The 23,378-nt window shown below is 42.6% G+C and overlaps 1 protein-coding gene across 1 annotated transcript in view; it reads left to right on the top strand.

Annotated features, from left to right (window-relative positions):
* The window catches only part of LOC410856 (28S ribosomal protein S29, mitochondrial), a 127,336-nt gene that overhangs the window by 97,294 nt on the left and 6,664 nt on the right, over nucleotides 1–23,378 (top strand). The gene's annotated exons all lie outside the window — the stretch shown is intronic.

The following is a 23,378-nucleotide window of genomic DNA, read 5'->3' as shown; positions in this document are numbered from 1 at the left end:
CTCATTACTTGTACGATTCTCTGTTTATCTTGAAACTTACACGCCGAAATTGCGATAGTTGGCGGAGGGGAAAAAGGGGAGGGGAGTTAGAAGGGTAAGGATGGATGTTTCTGAATTTTCGCGTCTCCGATCTTCCCCCGCAACGCTATTATCATTATTAATCCCTCGGATGGGATTTTCGATTTCGCGTCAAACTGGCATCCCTGGTGCGCGCAATTCGTGGAAATATTTAGCAATATACGTAATGAAATTTCCGCGTGGATATTCGGAAAAATAAAAATGGAGAGAGAGAGAAAAAAGGGGGGAGAAAGGAGCTTTTGATGCGCATGCGCTTCACGTGCGACAGTAAATTTGAAAACATTCGATGATACTCGATTATATTTTCGAGGGTGCTTCGAAACACATTCTGTAAACACATTCTGATATTTTGTTTCCTTCCTTCTCCACACCGATCTCCTCTTCTATCCCGTCTCGATTTTCGATGATAGTTTTCGTGCGGCTAGTGCCACATAACCGTGAACGCAATTAAATTTCGTTGTAGCGCGGATCTCAATCGAATTGTAATTCCGTTCGCGGAATCCGCACGAAATATATCGATGCATCAAACGCGTGTATGGAAAAATCGAGGAAAAAGCATTCACCGTCCGAAAACATCCACCACGTGAAAGTAGAAAAATTCCACAGTCCTGCTAGGATAAAACGTCATTAAATTTCCAGCTTGACCCTATCTTTCGCGCATTAAACTTTCATATTCGTGGGAGAGCATTCTTCGCGTCGAGCTGCATGTTGCATGCGCCGCAACGGGCGTGCACAACGGCGGGCGTGCATCCTATCAAGCATGCATTCGCCGAGTGACACATTGCGCCCGTCACAAGGAAAACTCCTATATTTCGACCAATGTCAAGAACTTTCAAACTCCCGGGGGGCGGGGGTGACGCGATGGTTCCATCCCTTTGAAAAACTTCAACGAGATGTTTCCACGCCCCGTTATTCGTGAAAATCGTTCCCGAACTCTCCTACGAATCGAAACTGTTGCAAACACGTTACCGTCGAAATCGCATGTTCGTCCTCCGTGGATTAAGGGAAAAGCGAGAGAGAGAGAGAAAAAGAAGAAGAAGAAAAAGAATACATACGCGTCGTTCGAGAATAACGATTCTCGGAGTTCTTCTCGATCGATCGATCGATATCGGGAGCTCGTTTCATCGCGAGGCGTCACGAGAGAAGAAGAAATTTTTTTCACCCTATCTAATGATTTATTTTTCATCGCATTTCACGAACGATAAAAGACTTTGAAATGGTGGAGAGCGATCGTAGAGCGACGTTCTCTGTTAACCAGCGTCACGATTTTAGATGAGTCACGGTCGAGGGGCCGTGGGGTAACGGTAGAAAGGGCTACCTGCATTCAGTCGCGAGCAATCTTTATCCAACGTCATATTTAAAAAAAAAAAAAGAAGAAAAAGAAAAAAGAGAAAAAAAGAGAAATAATCCTTTCCTTTCAACGAACGTTCGTTGCACGAACTTGTCGCGATGTTATCCGCGTGGCGATCGTTGGCTCGCAATTACGGGCGAAAAACTTTGTTTCTTCTTGTCGTTTCGCGTTCGACCAGTCAACGATCGGATGTCTATATATCCGTGAAACGATCGTGAATCCGAGAACATTGGGATTCGACGGTTCGAAATGTAGAGAAGGGGGGTACTCTCCCCAACGATCCTCGCGATACGCAGCAATTTGCATTCCGCGGTTACGTTTTATGGACGTGAAAGACGTCTCGTCCCAACGCCTCTATCCACCATTAAATCACAGCCTGTGTTGTACATGTACAACACAGTGTACCTCCGTAAACGAGGTACGTCTTTGCGCATCGATTATGCATGCGATCGTGTTTTTTAATGCAGAAATAAGATCGTTCTCCGATTTACGGAAGAACTCTCTTCTTTCTTCTCTTCGCAATCCTATCGTGGACCATTTCTCGCAATATTTTCAAACTCTCTCTCTCTCTCTTTTTTTTTACTTTCAGGGAATCGAAACTCAATTATAATCTCCGTTAACCGAGAGTTCGTTTACAATTCTAGGAATACAAGGATCGTATGGAGGAACTCGTACGTAACTTCTATGTAAATTCTTTCCGCAATTACAGCGCGTATTGTGTGAGCTCGAACGTAAGCTCGAAGAGGAATAACAAGTTTGGTTGAAACCACTTTTCGCTTTCGATTTACCAAAGATTCGAGAGGTCAGATATGTAATTAAAATTACTAGGCGTAGGAACGCGATGGATCGTGACGCGCGCGACAGCTGCTGGTAATATCGTCCGGCGCGATACTGGTCGCAAGAAAGGGAATATGCTCGTCCAAGATGGAAGACCGATCGACATTCCGACGTTCCCTTTCTGGGAACTTTGCCAAGTCGAGCAAGTTCGAGTCCGCAGCTCCGGTTGAAACTTGGTGAAAACGAAAGAGGGAACGATTCGATGATGCAATCTTAATGATCTCGTTTCGATCTAGAAGACTGTTGTCTTCTGGACTTCGACTCGAAATAATACAAATAAAACATCCAAGGTTTATATCGGTTAATCAAAGCATCGAATAAAAAAGGGAACGAGTGGCACGGTGGATGTCTTTACACGGAATGGAAGACGACTCGAGTCTAATCCCGACTTATCGATAAAGGTAATAAAAAAGGCAAACCGCGAAAAGGCACCGGTTGCGCGCGCGCGCGTCCAGCGCGCAGATGTGTGTATTACACACATATACGTTCGATTGCGAGAGCAGAAACCGGGCGAGCAGATCGCGTGCACCGATCCTATTAAAGTATTATTGTCGCTTGCTCGGAGCTAACTTTTCCGAAGGACATGGCATCCTTTCGACTCTGCATGAACAAATAGAGCGTGCTCGTTCGATTCGCGTTCTTCGAGGCGCGTCGTCCTTTCAGACGGCCTTCCTCGATATCGTGACACGCGTGTCTTTGCCGCTCTCTCTCTCTCTCTCCCTTCTTCCACCATCACGGGATCAAGGCCGACACGGACGATCGCATCAACCGGTCCTACGTGTTTCCACGTAGATTCGATTTATTGTTTTCCTCGGGATTAGATCGAGGGAGATGCGCGATTCGAGTTTCGATCCATTGGATCTCCGATAGCTAGAATCCTTCTTTTCCTTTTCTCGAGCGAGGGTGATTTAAAATCGTACGAATTTACGGTACAATCGGTTCGACTTTTCTTTTTACCGATCTTTTCTTGGATTCGATATCGGTTCTATCCAGTTTTATTTCATTCAGTTATAATTTATCCTCCATATTCTATTCCATGGAAAAGATACGCTACGTTAATCGGATGATTGCTCGAGAGACGATTCTCGACATATTTTACGTAACGAAGGCATAGATTGTTCTCCGGACGATTATAACATTTCAGAACGTGCAAACACGAACGAGAAAATTACGACTTATCCCGTGTATAAAATGTCGAGCCCGCTAACTGCGAGCCTCGCTAAAAATCAGCTTCGAGCGGAGATACTGGATAAAACGCATTAAATTACACGGCTGCTCTCTCTCTCTCTCGAAAAAAAGTTGAGCCGAACGTTTCTTGTCGTTTGTTCCCCCTACTCTTCGCCCTCTCCCCCCTTTTTTTCCTTCTATTAAAAATAAAAAAAAAGAAATCTTTGCTATATAACGAAACTGTGTATCTTTCCACATGGTGTGTAATGTAACAAGCGCGCGCTTCTGAAAGGAAACCGCGTCAATTATTGCACGCGAAGAAAAGAAGAGGAAACGTCAGCAACGGGGAATCCGAACAAGAGCTATCGAGATCAGGCTATTAAGAGATCACAAGATTGACCGGCGACACGGTTGGCCAACCTTTTTCCAACTGTTGCGAAATACAATGGGGACGAGATTTAACGTAAAGAGAAAAAAAACTCACGGGCTCAGCGACGGAAGTTGACAAGAAGTTAATGAGAAAGGAAGGCGGTTAAATGATACGAAATTGAGCTTAATGGAGATGACTTATGGATCAGATGTTCGAAGTAGAGATCTCTCGAGACAACTGGTTCGATCGTGGACAGGTCGGAAGCGGTGATAATTTGCCGGGGAGGAAGCGGGGGCCAAGATGTTATTTCTTCTGTCCTGTATCGTGTATTCGGGGATCGAGGAGAAGAAGAATCCACGGAGAAACGAGAAAGAAATTCCATTTGGCCAATCCCCGATATCCTTATTCAACTTTCGGGGAAACGTAACGTGCGATAAGATATCTCCACCGCTGTCGATATCAGATGTCTAACCTCCTCTCCCGAATACGATACCAGAGAACGATGTATCCCTCTAACCCCTTATTCCTCCCTGTATTCTCAGAAGAGAACATCCCCGTCCCCTCTCCTTTCCATCCTCGTTCCCTTTCCTCGTTTGCGGGAATGATCGCCAGTTGACCAAACTTTCGTCTCGCCAAATTGATTCGTGACCAGGAGGGAAAGATAGAGTAGAGTCTGGGATGGATAGAGCGCAGTCTAGACTGTTTGCGGAATTTTTCCCTCGACTGATTGAGAATCGAGCAAGAGGGAGGGAGGGAACGACGATCGATGGTGGCGCGAATCTCGAGAAACAAATAATTGGAAGAAACTCGAGGGGGAAAAAAAGAAAGAAAGTTCGACACCGCAAGTTCGTTTCACCCGTTGCTGATTATATAAGGCGTAAGGTGATTAGTAAGTTGATGCAACGAGAGTTGGTATAATGACGGAGAGAAGAAAGAAAAAAAAAAGAATTAGTGTACACAGAGCAATTCGAAACGAGAGAAAACGATGTTCTGGAACTACTACGGGGACATAATTCTCCGAGAGGAGAAGAGCGGAAAGGTTTGCCACGGTTGAGCGACACTGCCGGTCCGGATGACTGGCCGGTTAAGTTGAAATACCGGTCCCATCCTAGTCGAGCTCGACTATCGTGCGGCCCAATAGTCGTTCCAGCTTCCGTGAAGCTTCGGGCACGAGCAACTTCCCCTTACCTGCGAGCAAGAACCGTGGGACGGGGGAGGGGATGGGGGAGAGATACGGTGAGTCGTTGGGGAGAGGATAGAAAAAGCGGCCAGGTGAGCGAATAGGACGGGGAGGGAGAAGAGCGGAGCGGAGAACCCTCGGCGGCCAACCACTTTTCTCCCGGCATAGGCGCACTCTTGCCTATCCTCGGCTTCGGCCGAGTTCGCGATCGCTCGGGCAGCTTCGGGCACGCGAGAACCACGCGCATCAAGGTCGCGGCCGTCTACCTTTCCCCGACGGCAAGTGCATGTATTGTGCAGCAACATCGTCGCTCGGTATACCAAGGCGACTGCTCGTCTTGATTTCCAGGATCGGATTCGTGCGAAAGATGCTGGCCGACTCGTTCTCGAAGGAACGCTCCCGGACAATTTTCCTTTCCTTTCCATCAATGCTCTTATATTTTTTTTCGTCGAACGAATCGGCCAAGGAAAAAATGTTCGAGAGGAGATTTTGAAGAAGTTTAAGAAACTAGGGCTTGTTTAGTAGTCAAGTATGATGCACGAGGATTTCCCCTGTTCGAACTTGGTACATACATTACTTTCTTTAATCACGGCTCTTTAGACGGATTGCAGGCGTGCGCGATAGGATGGAAAGTTGGCCGGAATGAAAAGGCGGTGAGCGCAAGATGTCGCGGCGATAAGTGTTAAGAATGATAGGCACTAACGTCAAAATTAGTGTGGCCATTAACGAAGTTCCACCGTGAATACACCGCGCGGTGTGAGGAAGAAAAAGGAACGGCGCGGAAAAATGGCCGGCTATAAAGTTTCTTTACGAGCGGCTGCGTAAAATATTATTGCGCGAGATGTTTATGCAAGATGTACGAAGAGCGGAGAATAAACGGTACGCGTTTCACCCACCGCTACCTTAGCTTCGAAATGGTCGGGTATCAATCTCTTTTGTATCTCACCTATCGTTCGTGGCGGTAAAAGCCTCGCCATAACCGTTCTTACGGCGAATAAAATTCGACGATGAACGGATAGGAAGAACGGATAGGGAAGGAAAGGAAGGGAAAAAAGCGAAGCTCGATAATTTTTACTTTCGTGATGACGCGTACGTCGAACGAATGCTCGATCTGTGTGATGCGGCCCTGTTCGAGGGAAAGGAGCTGAAACAGCAGCCTCCGTGCATCGAAGAAGCGGGGTCCAGAACTAATCGTCAAAATATAAGCGGGCCCCCGGTTCAGCCACCTGCTCGATTCGAAGGTTGCCGGCTTCCTCTCCGATGTATCAACGCGAAATGGGATATCGGGATGCGTGGCAGAAAATTACGAATAAATCTCTACGAGGCTACACGGCTCAACGTGTGGCGATGTTGCTGGGCCACGTTGCTCGCATTATACTTAACTCGTTCGTCTGGTGCGTGTACACGCGTAGGTAGAAATTTTCTGCGTATACACGGGGATCTATACATCTTACACGAATATCATCCATGTATCAACATGGGAATAAACGGAGGAACGCTCGGACGTAAGCAGCCTCGAGGTAACGGGAACTCGGAATTAGGAGCAAAACTAAGTTAGATTTAACGATGATTAATAATAATACTTCTCGGTCGTCCTAATTATCCCCAATCCTGTTACTGTAGGGTATATGGCAAAATGCCGGTATCCTGCGGTTCGGTGATGAGAGAAACGATGGAAACCGTAAACGATCCTACTCACTGGTTATTCCGTATTATCTATTATTATTATCCGCTATAGTTTTGTGTATAGGTGTGTATAATAAATACATCGGGCAAATTTGATTCGAAAGGTTGAACATTTTTGAAATGGGGATTTATTAAGCCGATTTAAACGCGTCTATATCAGGGGAGGATGGGAAGAAGAGATCGTCGTGATGAAAATCGATTGTGGAGCGAGCTCGAAGCGGATGAATGCGAACGGTGAAACGTAATCAGAACAACGAGACCTCTTTCGTCGAGGCCGTATTTCCTTCGAGGCAAGCATTGATTTCCTTCGATCGAGAGATCGCGTCGACGCGCTCGGCGAACCGTACGATCTGATATCGATCTTTCTACGCTGCGAAGCATTCGAGAAAAGGAAGGAAACGAGTAGTAGTCGCGAATCGTCGTAGTTTCCCAACCCGTGCGTTGATACATTAACTACGTATTAACTATCTTCCCTATCTTTCCATTTCGAAGATGAAAACTTGGTTCAATTTAATCTCGCGAAAGTGATGCGTTTAAGGAGCCCAAGCGAAAGAAACGGAGCGGAATGAAGCGAAGGTTATTCTTTAAAAAGTTCGAGTTTCGAGGGGAAGAGAAGAAACAGAAACAGTTGGTCGAAAGATGGTTATATCTTCCCTTCTCTCATCTCCTTCCTCGCCTCGTAAATAAGATGCAGACACGTGGAAACACGAAACGCGATAGAATTTTATCATCGTTTATAGCGGTTATTCAGAGGAGGTACGCCTTTCGCGCAGTGGAGGGCGTACGTCCGAGGCAGGCGTACAAACGATTTCCGGTAGCGTCTTTCCGGCCCGGCATAGGAATTCCACGCGTATGAACGTATAGACCACCTGATAGGTGCGCCACCCGGGGATTTTAAATGGATGCCGAAGGGAGCGCGCGGCGAGAATTAAACGGCAACCAGACGGAGACAGGTTGAGGACGATGGCACGAACAAAGAGAGGAACGAGCTGGCCAGGGGTTGGAGAGAAAACAGCAAGTTGCAACAGCTTGCCCATAGTTCAACCCCGCTACAGTTCCGTGCTCGCCGTGAATTTCAATGCGGTTTACACGCCAAGCCATATTCTTCGAGCTGTAAATTGCCCGTCCGGGCGAATCACATTTGTTTCCTACCTGTCCATCTCTCTCTCTCTCTCTCTCTCTCTATTCTCTGTCTATCTGCAACAATTTCGCGCGAGCAATTCGTTTCTTCTCTCCCTTCCTTATCCCTTCTTTTTGCTTTCATCTCTTTTTTTTCCTTTTTCCTTTTTTTATTTTCGATCGAACATCCTCGTAACCTACGAGATTGAGACAGAACAAATTTATCGAGGCTTTCCATCAGCTTCGAGATGTTTGATCTCCTCGAGACAAAGCTGTATCGACGGATCCCTCCCTTCCGCCCACCGTCCAGACGAAACTGCTGCTCGCACTGTAATTTAATCTATTTTTTAGTGGGCCGTAAGCCACGTCGTTCCAGAGAGTCGTAAAGCTTGGCTACGCACGGCCCCCGCTTCTTACGCCTTTGTCACACCCCGCTTATCCCCTTATCGTTCGAACGCGTAGCGCGTTCTCGATTTATACGCGATCGGGAAAATTAATCATTCTTATCTAACCATTTATCCCGATCGCGCTCTTCGATCTCTCCACGGATAACTCGAGAGACAAATATCCACGCGTAATTGAAACGCTGTTTTAGGGAATAAGAATTTACAAAAATAAATAAATAAATAAATAAACAACGTCGAGTTGGAGGCGACTTTCGCTTCGAATTTCGCAAAAAACAGGGAGAGAGAGAGAGAGAAAAGAAAAAAATTTAATTAAAACCGATAACTCTTGCACACATCTGACACACGTCTACGGCCGCACCAAGTGCAGAGGGATGGAATCGTCAAAATGAGTATGTCCGCGGTATTAGATATTTTCCGGACGCAAGCATAAACTGCGTGTTTTCAGAAAATTTCCCAGAGGACTTAGGAGGTAGACTTGTGCAGATCCACATCCGCGAGCGGAGCGTGTTGGAGCGTGTGCCCTGTTAATCGGATGCTAAGCGGCCATCCGTTGTATAAGTTGCGCGTAAGTTCTTAATTGGTATATCGGTATCGGTTAGCGAAATTAATGCGGTCGGTTACGTACTACAGGATTGCAAATTAATGAACGTTCGAACGAAATTACCTTCTTCTGCGGTATTTAATACGATTCCGCGCGTAATGATTACATTCGTCCCGTCGTCGAATAGTCGATTAAACCGGATTAAACTTTGTGCCGCGTTTCAACATCCGCTCGACGAAAAATCTTCTAAATGCGCGCGTGACCAATCCACGCGTATTAATACATTCCGATGTATGATATGACTTTTGTACACGCACCTCGAAACGCACCTTCGTTCGTAGAGAGAGAGGGGGAGATGAATCGGGCAAATAATCGGGCAAAATTAATACACGTGTCGAAGTATGCCCGTTCGAATATTTAATCGGATCCGCTTGCACATTGCGGCGAAATATCGGACGTAACGCGTATACTGAATACGAAGGGGGGAAATATATCATCGAGGGGAAACCAGTATGGCGTAGAAATATGGCGTGCGGTGGATCTTTTTACGATCGGTCGAACGAGGTTTAACCGGCGTTTTCCTCGGTTTTAAGGGAGGCTTTAATTTAAAGTCAACTTGTACACCGTGTCTCCGCCGTAACGTCGGGACGATAAATACGATAGGTGGAGAGAGGAGGAACAACCGGACACGTAAGTCGTGAAAACGGAACGAAACGCGAAATCCTCCTCCTCCTCCTTTTCAAACTTCGCCTCCGTGTATCTTGAATATTTCACAAATGCTCTCCTCTCGCCGTTTCTTGACGGCTGTCGCAAAAATTTCGCAACGGAGGCGGCGACGATTGTCCCGAATCTCCCCTATCCCCTCCCCGAACAAAGATACCTCTCGAGTGATTAATTAAAATGCCACGCTAGATTTATCTCGAGGAGAGGAAAGGAGAGGAAGAAAGGGGGGAGAGAAAAATGGTGAGGGGAGGGGGAATACTCGCGTTGCCAATTTTAAATAAAAGATATTCGAGGATATATTTACTAGCGCGTACGTGTGCCGCGTACGTATCGCGTATAACGTACGATGGACACACGGATGGAATCGAAGGGGAAGGATCTCGTAATCTCGAGACGAATTATTTCTAATACGTTTTCCCAGGATATTTCTCGGCAAACAGCCGAAACGGTCCGTCGCAAATTTAAAATTACATCCTACCCTTTCAAGCCTCCTCTATATTAAGCCAGAAAATTCAACATAATATAGCAATATAGCTGTCTACCTCACGGCGAGGAACACCTACGAGAAAGAAGGCCTCTTATTAACCGTATACGAGATAAAATCCAAGATTGCGCATCTTTCCTTTACATCTCTCCATCTCTCGCCCGCGGGATTTAACGGGATGATATATCCCAATAAAAAAAAAAAAAAAAGAAAGAAAAAGGAAGAAACCTCGAACTTTGATCGATCACAAGAACTAAGTTAGGTTGAATCGATTATTTTCAATCCGGGACGCATCTCAAATCGATTATTCCATTTCCTCCCCTTTCCAATTTTCTCTCGATTGAAAATACGTATCGTTAAAAAATGATTCTCGTCGTAATAAACTGCGAGTATTACATTTATCGCGGCCCGTTCCTTTTCTACGATCGATCGAGAAATTTCATATCGAGGTTGGGAGGCAAACGGCGCGAGTGCAGTGTTTCTTTTTTTTTTCTCGTCGAGCGAGAACGTAAGCACGTAAAATGGAGGACGAGTCGGAAAGGGTGAACCGAGGGAAAAAGAAGAAAGAGGCGAAAAGAAGCGAAAAGAAAGAAGAGATCGGAAGAGATCGGACCAGTACAGTATTGCTAGACACTTTGGCCACGCCTAGACGACCCTTGCTACTTTTACTGGAATATTAATGCGCGATGTGAGGGCAACCTTATGCGCACACGTACCGCGAGAGGGGAGGATGTTGCGAGCGCGGAGGTGAGTCGAGAGAGAGAGAGAGGGAAACGCGATCGAGGAGAGAGAGGGTGGAGAGAAGGGGAGAAGAGAAAAAGCGAAATGCGAGGAAGATGAGAAAACGAAGACACTTGGATAGAAAGGAAAGAGAGGGTAAGAAGGAGCGTGGTTTGATAGAGGCTCTTGCTACCGCAGGAAAAGAGAAACGTAGCCGCAGGCTGAGCAGGTTGCGGCGTTTGCTGCCTTCTTCCCTCTTCCTCCTCCTCCTTTTCCTCTTCTTCTTCTTCTTCACCGAGATACACGAAATCGCGTCTTCGTCCCACTCGTTAAGCCATCTCTCTCCCCTCGGCGGCAGGTCGAGATGGTAAAAGGAGGCCAATGGTAAGAGGAGGAGGGAGTGTGTGCCGAAAGAGAGAGGGGGAGGAGAGAAAGAGGGGCGAGTGAGGGGGCGAGTGAGGGGGAGAGAAAAGGAGGAAAAAAAGGAATATTTCCGAGGTAGACCCTTTGTTCCCCATGTTTCGAAATTAATGGCTGGTGCCTCTACCGAGACCCTCGAGGAGAAGACGATCATTTAATTGAGCCGAGGCCGAGCACAGCCGCTGTTTCCTCGCCCGTTTTACGTCCGGGACATTATACCACCACTTCTTCTTCTTCTTCTTCTTCGTCGTCCACCTTCTCCTTTTCATCCTTCTCGTCGTTCTTGCTCTTTACATCCCCCCCTCCCACATTCGCGAGCCACGCGTCTCTGTTTTCTCTCGCTCCTCTTCTCGTTACCGTTTTATTCCTCCCTTTGATTCCTTCGTTCCAATCTCCCCTGGTTTCTTTCTTTCCTCTGGTTTTCTCGCTTCGCCATCGCGAACAATGTCTCCTCGATACTTCTTGCCGAGGTCCTACGCAACTGGAGTCGAGAGGAATCGTCGCTGGCCCGAGGGGGCTTCTCCTCCTCGCTCCACTCCAGTTGCAGCTGCCGTTAAGCAAATTTTCCCGATGCATTCCCACGCCGCGGCCAAACCGAGATCATGCGATCGGTACACATCCCCCCCGTTTACAACCGTTTCCAACCTCGAGAAACTAATAATAAATAAGAGTTTACGATTAAAAGTTTACAATTTTGTTTCGAAAAAACGACGAAACCAGGTCAAAATTTACTTATTTTCGGTTATAACTCTCGTTGAACCTTAATCGAATAACTTTCGATTAAGAAAAAATACGTATCGCGAAATTAGAGGAGAATCATCGTATATTTTTCGAGTCTCGAATTTCTCTCTCTCTCTCTTTTTCGAAGTAAAGAATGATAATGATAATCGCGTATCGGCCAGCGGCGAATTAATTTTCAATTGTATGAAATTGATGTACATCACTGGGTACATCTGTTTCTATCAATTATGTAGGTACGTAGAGCATGAATACAGGAGTAGCGAAATTGCGCTGTTATACCACGTGCAATCCCATTAGGCCGGTGGTAGTTCATTAAATAATATTCCAATTTTGCAAGCGTATTAACTCGTTCGACATGAAATGGATACTTACGTTGGTCATTCCGATCTGATATCGCAATCGCGGCAACCGCACCCAAATGCGCGTGGAAATGGAACGTGTGGCAAAGGAGAGGCGAAATAGACTTTTGAAATCGTGCAAAAAAAGAAGAAAAAACACGATTTTAAACGACTCGACTCGATTATGCCCGAATTTCAAGGCGTGCATGCTCGAAGGGAGAAAGCTCGGGAGGAGGATCCCCCGGCAAAGCGAAATTTCATTTCAATCACTGCGCGGTTAAATAAAGCGCGATTTAATCGTTGGCCCGCGCCGTTCGTTAAATAATACATTCCAATTTCCCAAAGATATTAACCCCTTTAGCATCGTAGGCCGTGGCGGAAACAGGGCGCGCCGATAAATAAATAATTGATGAAGGCTGCCGCTTTCCCATTCCTCATTAATCGGATTTACGCGTCAGTTGAATTATGGGCTTTCCACTCCTTCCTTTCGTTCGATTGATCACCCGCGTTGACCGATACGTCGTAAAACTTAGTACTCCAAGAAGACGTCGATTAATTATTACGGCCGGTCCCTCCGCCAAGGCATTGTAGAACGACGTGGTAATTCGACACGAGTAATTCGATAAGGCGGTAACGAAACGTCTTTTTCTTTCTTTCTTTCCTTCTCTTCTTATTTTTCTTTTAAAATAAACGAACGAATCCAATCGTTGCGAATCAATCGTTCTCTTATCAATTTGTACTTGCGATAAAATTACGTTATATAAAATTGTCCTATTACTAGGTTGTCGTTATTAACATTTAAAATATTCGAAATTTATACGTACACTTTCGATTGTGATGATTATACACGAGAATATTATTCTTATTTCTACGCGAAAGGAAATTTCAAACTTCATCTCGTCCGAGTTGTCATCTTAAACAGTTGATCAAATTTTTATCAACTTCGATTCTTCTTCCAAGAAGATATTAAAGATATTAAACCAGTCTCTTAGATCAGATAACTCGAAATTGTGGATTAAATTTTTAAACGCTCGTGTATTTAATTAAAAGTGACGTGAGAGACAGTTTTTCAAATAAGAGAAGCAATTAGAAAGTTCACTCGTCCATCGTACGTGAATTCTCTCAGGCGAAAAAGATCGAACGAATCGAAAGAATAAAGAATTTTCAAACGAGAGGAGTCTGGCTTTTTCCTCCCCGATATTTCGAAATCCTCTTGCGGAAAGCAAGGTTCCTGGTGGTAGCAGTCGCGATACAGCGGCTGAGATTAGATGCAATCTGCGATCGCGTATCCACGGGTAAACACTTTCGCGCAGATTATGTTGGCGGGAGAAAGCATCCCTTCGCGACGCGGGCGAAGGCGAGTCTACTCGAGAGACTCGAGAAAGGTGGAGATGATATCTTCTAAATAAACGTTTACTTTGCTGTATATCCGTTGAATGACGCCGTCGAGGACTCGCCGGTTAAGAGGCCTCGCCCTTGTAACTCGATCACACGATGGCTCGACCATCGTTGACTGACTTTCTTCTTCCAAGACTCCGACCTTTTCCTCGATCATCCCCCAGATGGATCAGTTTCTGCTCGTCCATCGTCATTCGCCAACAATCTCCCGAACAATCGCGAAGAATCCTTCTTGTCCAGTTATTATTGAGAACGAATAATTTGAAAAAATACGAGTTGAGAATATAAATTGTTTAAAAGCGCAGAATCGACGATCCAAACGGAAAAAATCTAAAACGGAATCTAAATATAAAGGGAACGAAGTAATTCCGCGACGAATATATTTAGGGTATTATTTCGGGAACGTAGGTTGTTCAACCGTAAAACATAAATATAAACATGAAAAATAGGATGGAATTAAATGGAACATTAAACTCGTTACAGCGAAACGTTCGAAATATATATATATATATATATATATATATATCCGCAACTGGTAATCCTTTGCTGTACCGTTTATTTTCGAGAACGACGATCTAATTCGATGGTGAAATTCGGACAAGAGACGAGTAACGCCAGTTCCAGCGAAATGACTAAACTAACCGATAATACGGGAGATTAAAGGATTGGATCGGATGGAGAACGGGCGATTTGAGAATCAATAAAACGAAAAGCTAGATAGAGGAAACTTCAAAGCTGACCGAGATGGAGCGAACGAAGGGAAGGGGGAGGATGGTTTCGGTGCGCTTCAGCTTCGCGAAATTCACGATCACCGCGTACGTAACTTTATTGCGAGGCTATTAGGCCAACGTCATATCGTGATAGAGTTACGATTTAATGCGATCGAGCTTTTAGTCGAGCGGAGCCAAGTACAATTAGAGGTTCGTCGCCTTCGATACTTGGAACGGAACGCGCGCGTTACCCGACGCGAAACGCGATTTCTTCGTGACTCGATCGCGATCGCGAGAAGTATTTCAGTAACAAGGTCTAAACTGAAGGGAACGATGCTAATGAATTACAGGAATGCCAAAGATTCCTCTTTCGTTAATTAAGAAGTTAAAGCACGATGGAACGTCGGACAATAGATTGAAGAAGGCTGGGAACCGGTATCTTCCACGATCTCGCGTAATTAATTCAAACGATCCCAAAATAATGTGATAAAATATGCAGTTTATCCTCCCGTAGTTCATCTTTATTGGATTTTATTACATCCTCCTCTCCGTTCCAATTTCATATTATCACCGAATTCTTCCCTTCTGCCGGATATCTTCTCTCCGAGCGTTAATTTCTCAAATGAGAAAGTAATCCGAAAGTTTTTTTTAATCGAACCAATTCGAAGTTGGAACATTACAACCCGTCATCTGATTATATTTACATATATACGATGTGCATTTACGTGTATTTTCAAGAGTTTTCGCAATCTCGTAATCCGAGTTTTTGGAATCACGCCAGCGTTTATTCCATTTTAAATGATCCGAGGACTATCGTTTCTCCTTTCTCGGAGAGAAGAACTTCTCTCTTTCTCTCTCTCTCTCGTGATAAATCGTCATCGACTCGATCCGTTACGTAAACAGATGTGAAATGTTTCGCGAATAAAGTCCGTTCGACTTAAGAACCACTGGCCAACCAAACAGGTCCACCAGAGTCACGATACTTTTTCTTTCCGATCTCTCCACCTGATATTACGGATCGCGGGGTCCCACCTGAGCCTGCTTATATTCCTCCCAGTCGCGCATTCTTTCGCTCGCAACACGGGGATAATGAAACGCGCACATTCGAGAACGAGCCGAGGCCTACGTTATCGAGGGGAACTGGTTTCGCCAAGAAACTCGAATTCGCCCTTCTTCTTCCCTTTCGGTTTCTCTTTCTCGGAGATCGAAATCGGGGCCACCTCTCTCGTTTCACCCAATTTCCCAATCCGCCCATTGTTCGAACCCGGGGGATACTTTCGCATCCGACAAACTTCGCGTTCAACAGATCGTTCCCCCTCAAACTGGTTATCATCGAACCTAAATCAGGTTTAACCAGAACTTTCAATTACGGCCAATAAGCGACGCCATCCAGAAACAGATCTCTAAACAGGTTCTCGCGGGATCCTTCCTCTTTCGCAGCATTATATTTCATTTCGCCTCCAACGCCTATTGTTCCGCCTAATCTTACGGACGAAAACACATCGAGAGAGAGAGGTCTCTCGACTTGCGTATACAAAAAAGGCGATCGTTCTTCAGGGCTGCGTACGCCGCTGGCACCTGTCGTGTGGCTTCGAGTAGAGACACGGTAGGAGGGAACGGGTTTCGAAATGGGTGGAGGGACAGAAACCGACTGCCATAAGATGCTGCCTCTCCCGCGGTTGCTCTCCAAAACCGGTTCAGGAATCCGGGGCCACGCTTACGCGCCAGTGTCTATCAACCTGCCCTCCTCACCGTTCGTCAGTCACACGGCTCTGGTTGAGAGATTCTGGCGCGGTTATGGAAAACACCACTGCGTCCCTCGATCACGAACGACTTTTCTCTTTCCGCCATTATCTTGACACGCATCGTCCTACGACCGAGAGAAGATAGAGCGACTTGCACGAGGAAAAATTCATTCCACATTGTTTTTTGCCACACGAGAATGTGTAAGTGGCGAGTGTACGTGAGTAGCGAGAAAAGGTTTTTCGAAAAAGTCATCGTTGCAACGACTTTTCACGCATCTTTCCGTTTGCTTCCCTTTTTCTTCCTTAAAACGGATTTCGATCGAAGATCCTTGTTTCCGTAGTACAAGGTTAATTTTTAATCTCGTCTCCAAAAGTGCTGTTCGATTCCATCTTTCTTTCCAGCGGAGCGATATTTCTGTCGCAATATCCTTGGAACGAGCGTAACACGGATTCTCTCTCTCTTTCTCCTTCTCGTTCCTTCCTCTCGACTACAACTCCGATCGGTTGGATCGCGCTCGTTCGATCGGAAAATGGGCGGGAAAAAAGCTTTTCGACGGCGGTGTCTCAATCGCGAGACACCGCCCTACCCTCGAACGGCTCGAACAAAACAGATTTTATGAGTTAACGAGGTATGTCGGCGCCGATTTTTGCCGTTTCTTTCGATCGAGTAGATTCCACGCTCCTCTCTCGTAGCTTCCGTCGTAGATTGTTCGAAGAGGAAAGGAAAGGAAACGAGTCTGTTCCTCCTCTCCTCTTCGCCGATTTATAGTCCAGAGGGCCGATTTTGCCGATACTCGACTCGCGCAAAGTGGAAAAAGCCTCGAGCCTCGTTAAGGGCGATGATCCGACAGGGTTGTTTCAATCTTCGTATCGATCCAAGTTAACCGGCTATTCTCCGGCAATTCAAGATTCACGCATAATCTTTATCGAGATACATTGAGTTGATAGGTAGAAGAATAGGTAGAAGAATCTAGAGAAAACTTGGCCAGATATAAATCATCGCATTATCGACAATCACGGCCATTAACGCGTTGAGACGTGTCGAGTAATCGTTGGAACCGGGGGTGAATGGTTGCGAAACCCGGGCCGATTCCATGCATGGACAATTAATCGTTTCTCGCACGGAATGACACGAATTCGTTTACCGTCTTACGGAACGAATGTAAACGCGCCGATGCAATTTAACTGCCGGCGATTAAACCCCCCCCCCCCCCCCCACCCTGGACACTCCGTTCCGTTCTCCGAGGTGAGAGGCGCCCGTTAAACCGTGTATTTTTCGTATAGGGACGAGTTAACTGTCGGTGGCGAACAGGTGCGCGAAATTGATTCGATAACGCGACACGAGACGCGTCTGTAATAATATAATGGATCCTCGTTTCGAATAGATCCGGATAAATCGGTGAAATTAAACCGATTCGGGCGACTCGACTTTCGAAGGATCGATTTTTAAGGATCTTTGACACGTTGACTGCCGCGCGTGTTTCTAAATCGAAATCTCGAATTCAGACCATGCGTGATGCTGCATCGAGTGTACCGATATTTTAGCAATGCCGATGGTCGCAAGAATATCTCCATCGTTATTATTCGCGTCCCCAATAGAAATATCGATAATAATTGTATTATAATATGCTGGTACAATTAGAAAAGAGATCAAATGGTATCGAAAACTTGGTATTCAACTTCTTCAGTTGTAAATGCAGTTTAATAAAATTGCAACAAAAAAAAATATAAAAGATTTAGAGAATTATTGAGATTACCTTGTCATTCTTTCAAGCAGAAATCAACATAATATCGCTGTTTGGAAAAATAATAATAATATTTAAGTATTAGATACGCATGCAAATTATGTTATTCGGATAAAAACAACGACAAACGGATCGATCAGAACTTTTGCTTTTCATTCGAAACGGGTGATTCGACGGCAATCAACGTGTTAATCATTAAGGATCTTAAGCAATTTTATGGAGATCTGTGATCGTGGCAAAATACAAGATGGAGAAAACGACGTTTGTTAAAATTAAGACGGTCGTTGATCGATCCGCGAGAACGTATGCGTGATAAATAAATAAATATGCTCACCGTTAAAACACACGCTTGGCAGGCGTGCATACGCGACGACGTAAATCGATGGAGCACGCGGATTCAGATAGAAAGGCGTGCAAAAAACGACGACGCGGCACGGAATGTGTTTAAGCAATTAGTCGGCCGACGGCTAACTTAACCGGCTGCTTCTCTATCGATCTGGCAAAAAATAAGCTCCGCGCTTCTTCGACGTTCTAGCCGAACAAGCAGCTAGCACGGCTGGCAATGCATTTAAATGCGAGTTCAAACTTCTTCAATTAGCCGACGTCGGATAATTAAATTACCTCGATATTGGATTCGAAGGATGTCGAAATTCGATTTCGAAACGATGATAAATTAACGGGATAATATGATAACAGAGATACTTGGGAAACAGGATTGCCTCGGCCGAAAATCATCGGGAACGTGGTCGAGGAGCAGAAGCAGCGATCCCGCGAACGAAATGTCGTCTTAACTCGACGAGAGTGTTGATAAAATTGCGAGGGAAAAGCAGCTCGAACGAATATTTATAACGTATATAAACAAACTTATCGAGGATTACGATTTCGACGAACGTATTTCGGTATTTCGAAGATTATCGATTCGAGGAAATAAATAAGAAGCGTGGCAAATAAATATGGAAAAGTTATCGTCTCGCGTCGATTTAACGCCGCTCTTGTTTCGATATTACGTTCAACTAGGATCTCATAAATAATATCCTCCACCGTGGAAATAATGTGTAACTTTATTACAAGGTCAAATGCGTCGGTTAAACGGGCCGTTTATAGGAGCGAGGAAACTCGGTGGAAACTGAGTTCGCTTCGAGGCTTGACTGGAATCAACGAGCGTATTACGCGCTGCATGGCCGGGAAATTATGGTTGGAAATTGCAGAAAGTTGGAATCGCGACCCCTCCCCTCCCCCTCGTGCTATTTGTTTGGGTCGAACGCGAGGATGTGCCGGGAACCGCGACACATGGGCATCACAACCTCATTACCAGCGGCTACGGAGATAAATTGTCACGGTCGACGAGCGAACCTCTTCCCCTGGACGGGCGTTTATCACGTTTATTGGCTGCCAAGAGCGATCGCGGCCGATCGCTGTGTACCGTGGCCGGTTTTATTTCGAATTTCTCAGAACTGGATCCGGCAACCGGTAGAACGAGAAAGAGCCGACGAGAGAACGGTACGACGAAAGAGTCCCCGACCGGAATGTGGATTTATATACTCGTATCTTTCGACTCGATGCTCGGTGGAAATCGATCGCGCGAAACCCCCGCCAATAGTTGCGATCCGTCGTGATTACAGGTGTGTGTAGGAATAAGTTGGTATCAGAACCGATGTAACGCGAGCAAAACGTGTTACACGTATATAAGTATACGCGTAAGTTGGAGGGGTGTACCGTGCGGCGGAAACAGCCAGCTACGACACGACTATCGTGCGGCAATTGCTCAGCTGTTCGTTCGCAGGTGGACTGATTAGAAACATAGCGGGTGAACAGTCGCGCGAGATGGTACGCTGTGTATTGCGCTATGCGTTACTCGTTATTAATCGTCGAGAGAGAGAGAGAGATTCGTTACGAGCGCGGCAATGTTCTGGCCAATGTTCTTGGAACAAGACGCTCGATGAATTTGCCGATAGGAAATGCCGATGTTACGTAAAATACGTGTATACGCTCGCTAAGGGGAGGGCAGTTATTCCAACTAATTTCGAAATTGTTACATACAAGTTATACATCGGTTTGATAAATCGTAATTCGCATATTTCCTTGATCAACGCGTAGCTTTTTAATCATCTCGTTTGATCGCTATGAATCATCGAAGAGAAGATACATCTGGGGCGAATACCTTTAACCAAGTTCAAACAAGGATTTGCATATCAAAGCCGTTTTACGTTGTAACCGAACGCGCGTTACGATGCACGTTCGATAATTCGGTATCGCGAAAATGCAGCGAAATTCCATCTGGCCGCGCGGTCTCGTCCTTCTCGAATCGCGTGACGGTGGAGAGGTGTGTTTTTCTTTTTTTTCTTCTTCCTCTTTTTTTCCCCACTCTTTTATTTTCATCGAAAAAAAAAAAAAAGGAGACCCGCTACCTGCCTACCATTGCCAAACCGAACAATTTACCGAGAAACGAGAACCGAGGAACAAGAAAAATTCGCAACAGTTCGAACGAGGTTTGCCCGTAGGGATACTATTTTCCTTTACTTCGTATTCTTTTGGCTAGCTTCACCCTACGTTCCGCTGGCTTATGTTGAAACGATCGAAAACGCGTTTACTAGCTCTACTAGGAATCCATCGGTTGAGGTTAGTGCGCGGAGACAAATTGTTCCCTAACTAAAATCGAACTCGAAGATAGTCGGAATGGAAAATTATCTGAACGACGATAATAATGATTTATTATAGGAAAAGAAATTTCTGGATCGTTTGAAATCTATTCAAATTTCCAATTCGTGAAACGTTTTATATACATATATATGAAATTGTTTAAAATTTGTAAAATTTCTTTTTTTATTAAATTTTTTTTTACTATCTTCTATGTAAAAGATGAATTTCTAAAAAAAAAGCAATCTATTCAGATCAGTTTTTTGATCTTCATCGATATTAAATTCGTTTACATTTCGCCTCAAACATGATTAATCCTGATTTCTTCGCTTTCGATGGCTATTTGATCTGTCTATGATTGAATTTCTTAAAATTATCAGACCTCGCAAAATTTAGTTAGCGATCGATTCTTGAATCGCTTCTGAGGAGTTTCTATTGCAAGCTTGACTAATAATACCAAAATTACGTGATTTAGAAATCAATTAGTTTTATCGGAGAATATGATTTGTAAATTAACTTTAATCGATTACGATAAAAAAATGTTCATTTTCATCCGCTTTTGCGGAAACACGATAAACTGTTATTTAAATATGAATGCGCTTCTTGTAAATTTTGTATTAATCCCGACCGCAATTAAAATTATATTCATTGGTATCGATGTTTTAGTGGAAATTCTATATTCTAACTACGAATAAATAAAGAGCAATAACCGCACGAATGTGGTTTACAGATTAGTTTGTTATGAAATTTTTAATTTTCTATTATAACTTTTATTTTAAAATTGTTCCAAGGAAAGAGACGAAAGAAAAATAAAAAATGAATATTTCTGTGAAAATATTCGTGATTATGCATTAATTGCATAATCATTTCAAAAGTTAGATATCTATAATCAGGTTAAAGATGATACTATTATTTCTGTTTTCATGGTAGCTTATCGCCTCAGAAATCAGAAACCCATTTCAATGTAACTTTTCTCCTATTTACTACAATTAAAACGCGAAAAATCGAATTAATTATTTTATGAACACATTGAAATGTTTCGCTGATATGATTTAATAATCTTATTGAAATTGATTAATAAAAAAGAAAATGAGCAGGGGAAAAAGACGAAAGACAAAAAAACAAATAACAACAAAAGATATAATAAGTTTTTTTCAAACAGTATATCTACCTTGTTACGTCGCTGATTCTTTGCTGGTTAGAATAAGTCCAAGTCGTTGAATTGTTTTACATTAAACTGCTAAGATATCCCTGGTCTTTATACTAATCGTTCGACCTGTTGATAAAAAAAATCAAATTATTATTAACTTGCAGAAAAAAATACTTTTCTTGAATGCCAATTGCATAAAACATTGTATTTTACTATACCAGGATTTAATCGATTTATCCATGCAAATTAAGTACGATAACAATTTTTTTTTTCACGTTTGAAGAAACGTATACGATTTCATTTTTCCAAACTATAGTTCAGCATCTGCTCCAAAAATTTATAAAAAATAAAGACTAATTATTATATTAATAAAAATAAAGACTATAATTCGAAAATATACTCGATAATATTAGTCGTGTTATATTTCGGACAAGTTAACGAAAATGAAACCATTTTCTAATGCTGTTTTCACATCCGTCGAGTAAATTATAAAATTTATAATTTCACTATATATATGTCGTACATATTAATTGAAAATAACATTGAATATTTGTATGTAAGTAAAAAATATTGCATGTAAGTATTTTCCATATTTTAAAAAGTCAATAAATATTTTAATGCTATATTTTATTTATTAAGATCATATTTATAGCTATTATATTTTACACAAAAAATTACAAATGAACAAAGAAGAATTCTTTGATTATTATAATGATTCAATGATTCGACAATTGCAAAATTTTGATATTTTAATTTTTTTTGAAAATTTGCTAAAATAAGCATTTTTCTTTTGGAAAAAAAGTAACATTCCTTTATATTCCTTTGACTTTTATCACATATATATATATATATATATATATATATATATATATATATATATATATATATATAAATTTATATAAAGTTAACATATTCTACAATAAAGGAATATATAATTATGAAATAAAATTAAGTATATAAATATATATATTTATATATTTTATTATGAAAAAAATTTTGAACATTTACCCGAATTTTGAATAACGAGATAAGAAAAATATGTACAAGATGATTTTACAAATACGTATTACTCTTAAACTTTTTTTCTTAATTTATTATACGATAATATAAAAAATTGATTTTTTTATATATTATGTTTATACCACTACTGACTTATTATATTATATTATAATTATATAATATATAAAATGCATCGAACACTTTCTTTCTCTTACTATTTACATGTATAAAAATTCGTTCGATGTTACTTTTTCGTTTTTAACATGTTAAATCACACTATGTGATTTTTTAATAATTATATTTGAAAAAAATTATATTAAATATTAAATAAAACTTACTCTATATCAAACTCACATCAGACTTTTACGACGAATTTGTCTTATGATATCTTGATCTTCAAAAGTTATTCAATTTATCGATAGACATCTTGAAAACGTTCCTTCTATATTTGAAAATAATGATTCTTGAATTGCAATGCATTTCGTAATATTCTTATAACATGTTAATTTCTCATTGTGCTTATAAAAAAAATAAATTTTTATTAAATTAAAATAATATTATACGAACCTTTATTATATTTTTATTATTATTATTTATGTAAATTATGTAATTTTCAAATAAAACAAAGAAATTTATGTACACTGAACTGATCTCAAAACGTTAAAACATAACTTTAAATTGGTTATAATTTTGAAAGATGGCGCTGTTAACTAAATTTAACTAAATAACCGCGAAACGATTTTAAATTTAAAATAAGTAAAGGAATATTCTTCATTTATTTCAAATTAAAAATTTAAAAAATTAAAAAAATTAAAAAATTATATAATAAATT

The sequence above is a fragment of the Apis mellifera genome, linkage group LG2 (genome assembly GCF_003254395.2).
Source record: "Apis mellifera strain DH4 linkage group LG2, Amel_HAv3.1, whole genome shotgun sequence".
Lineage (NCBI taxonomy): Eukaryota > Metazoa > Arthropoda > Insecta > Hymenoptera > Apidae > Apis > Apis mellifera.
Note: the sequence above shows the minus strand (reverse complement) of the source record. Positions and strands in the feature narration are given on the sequence as shown.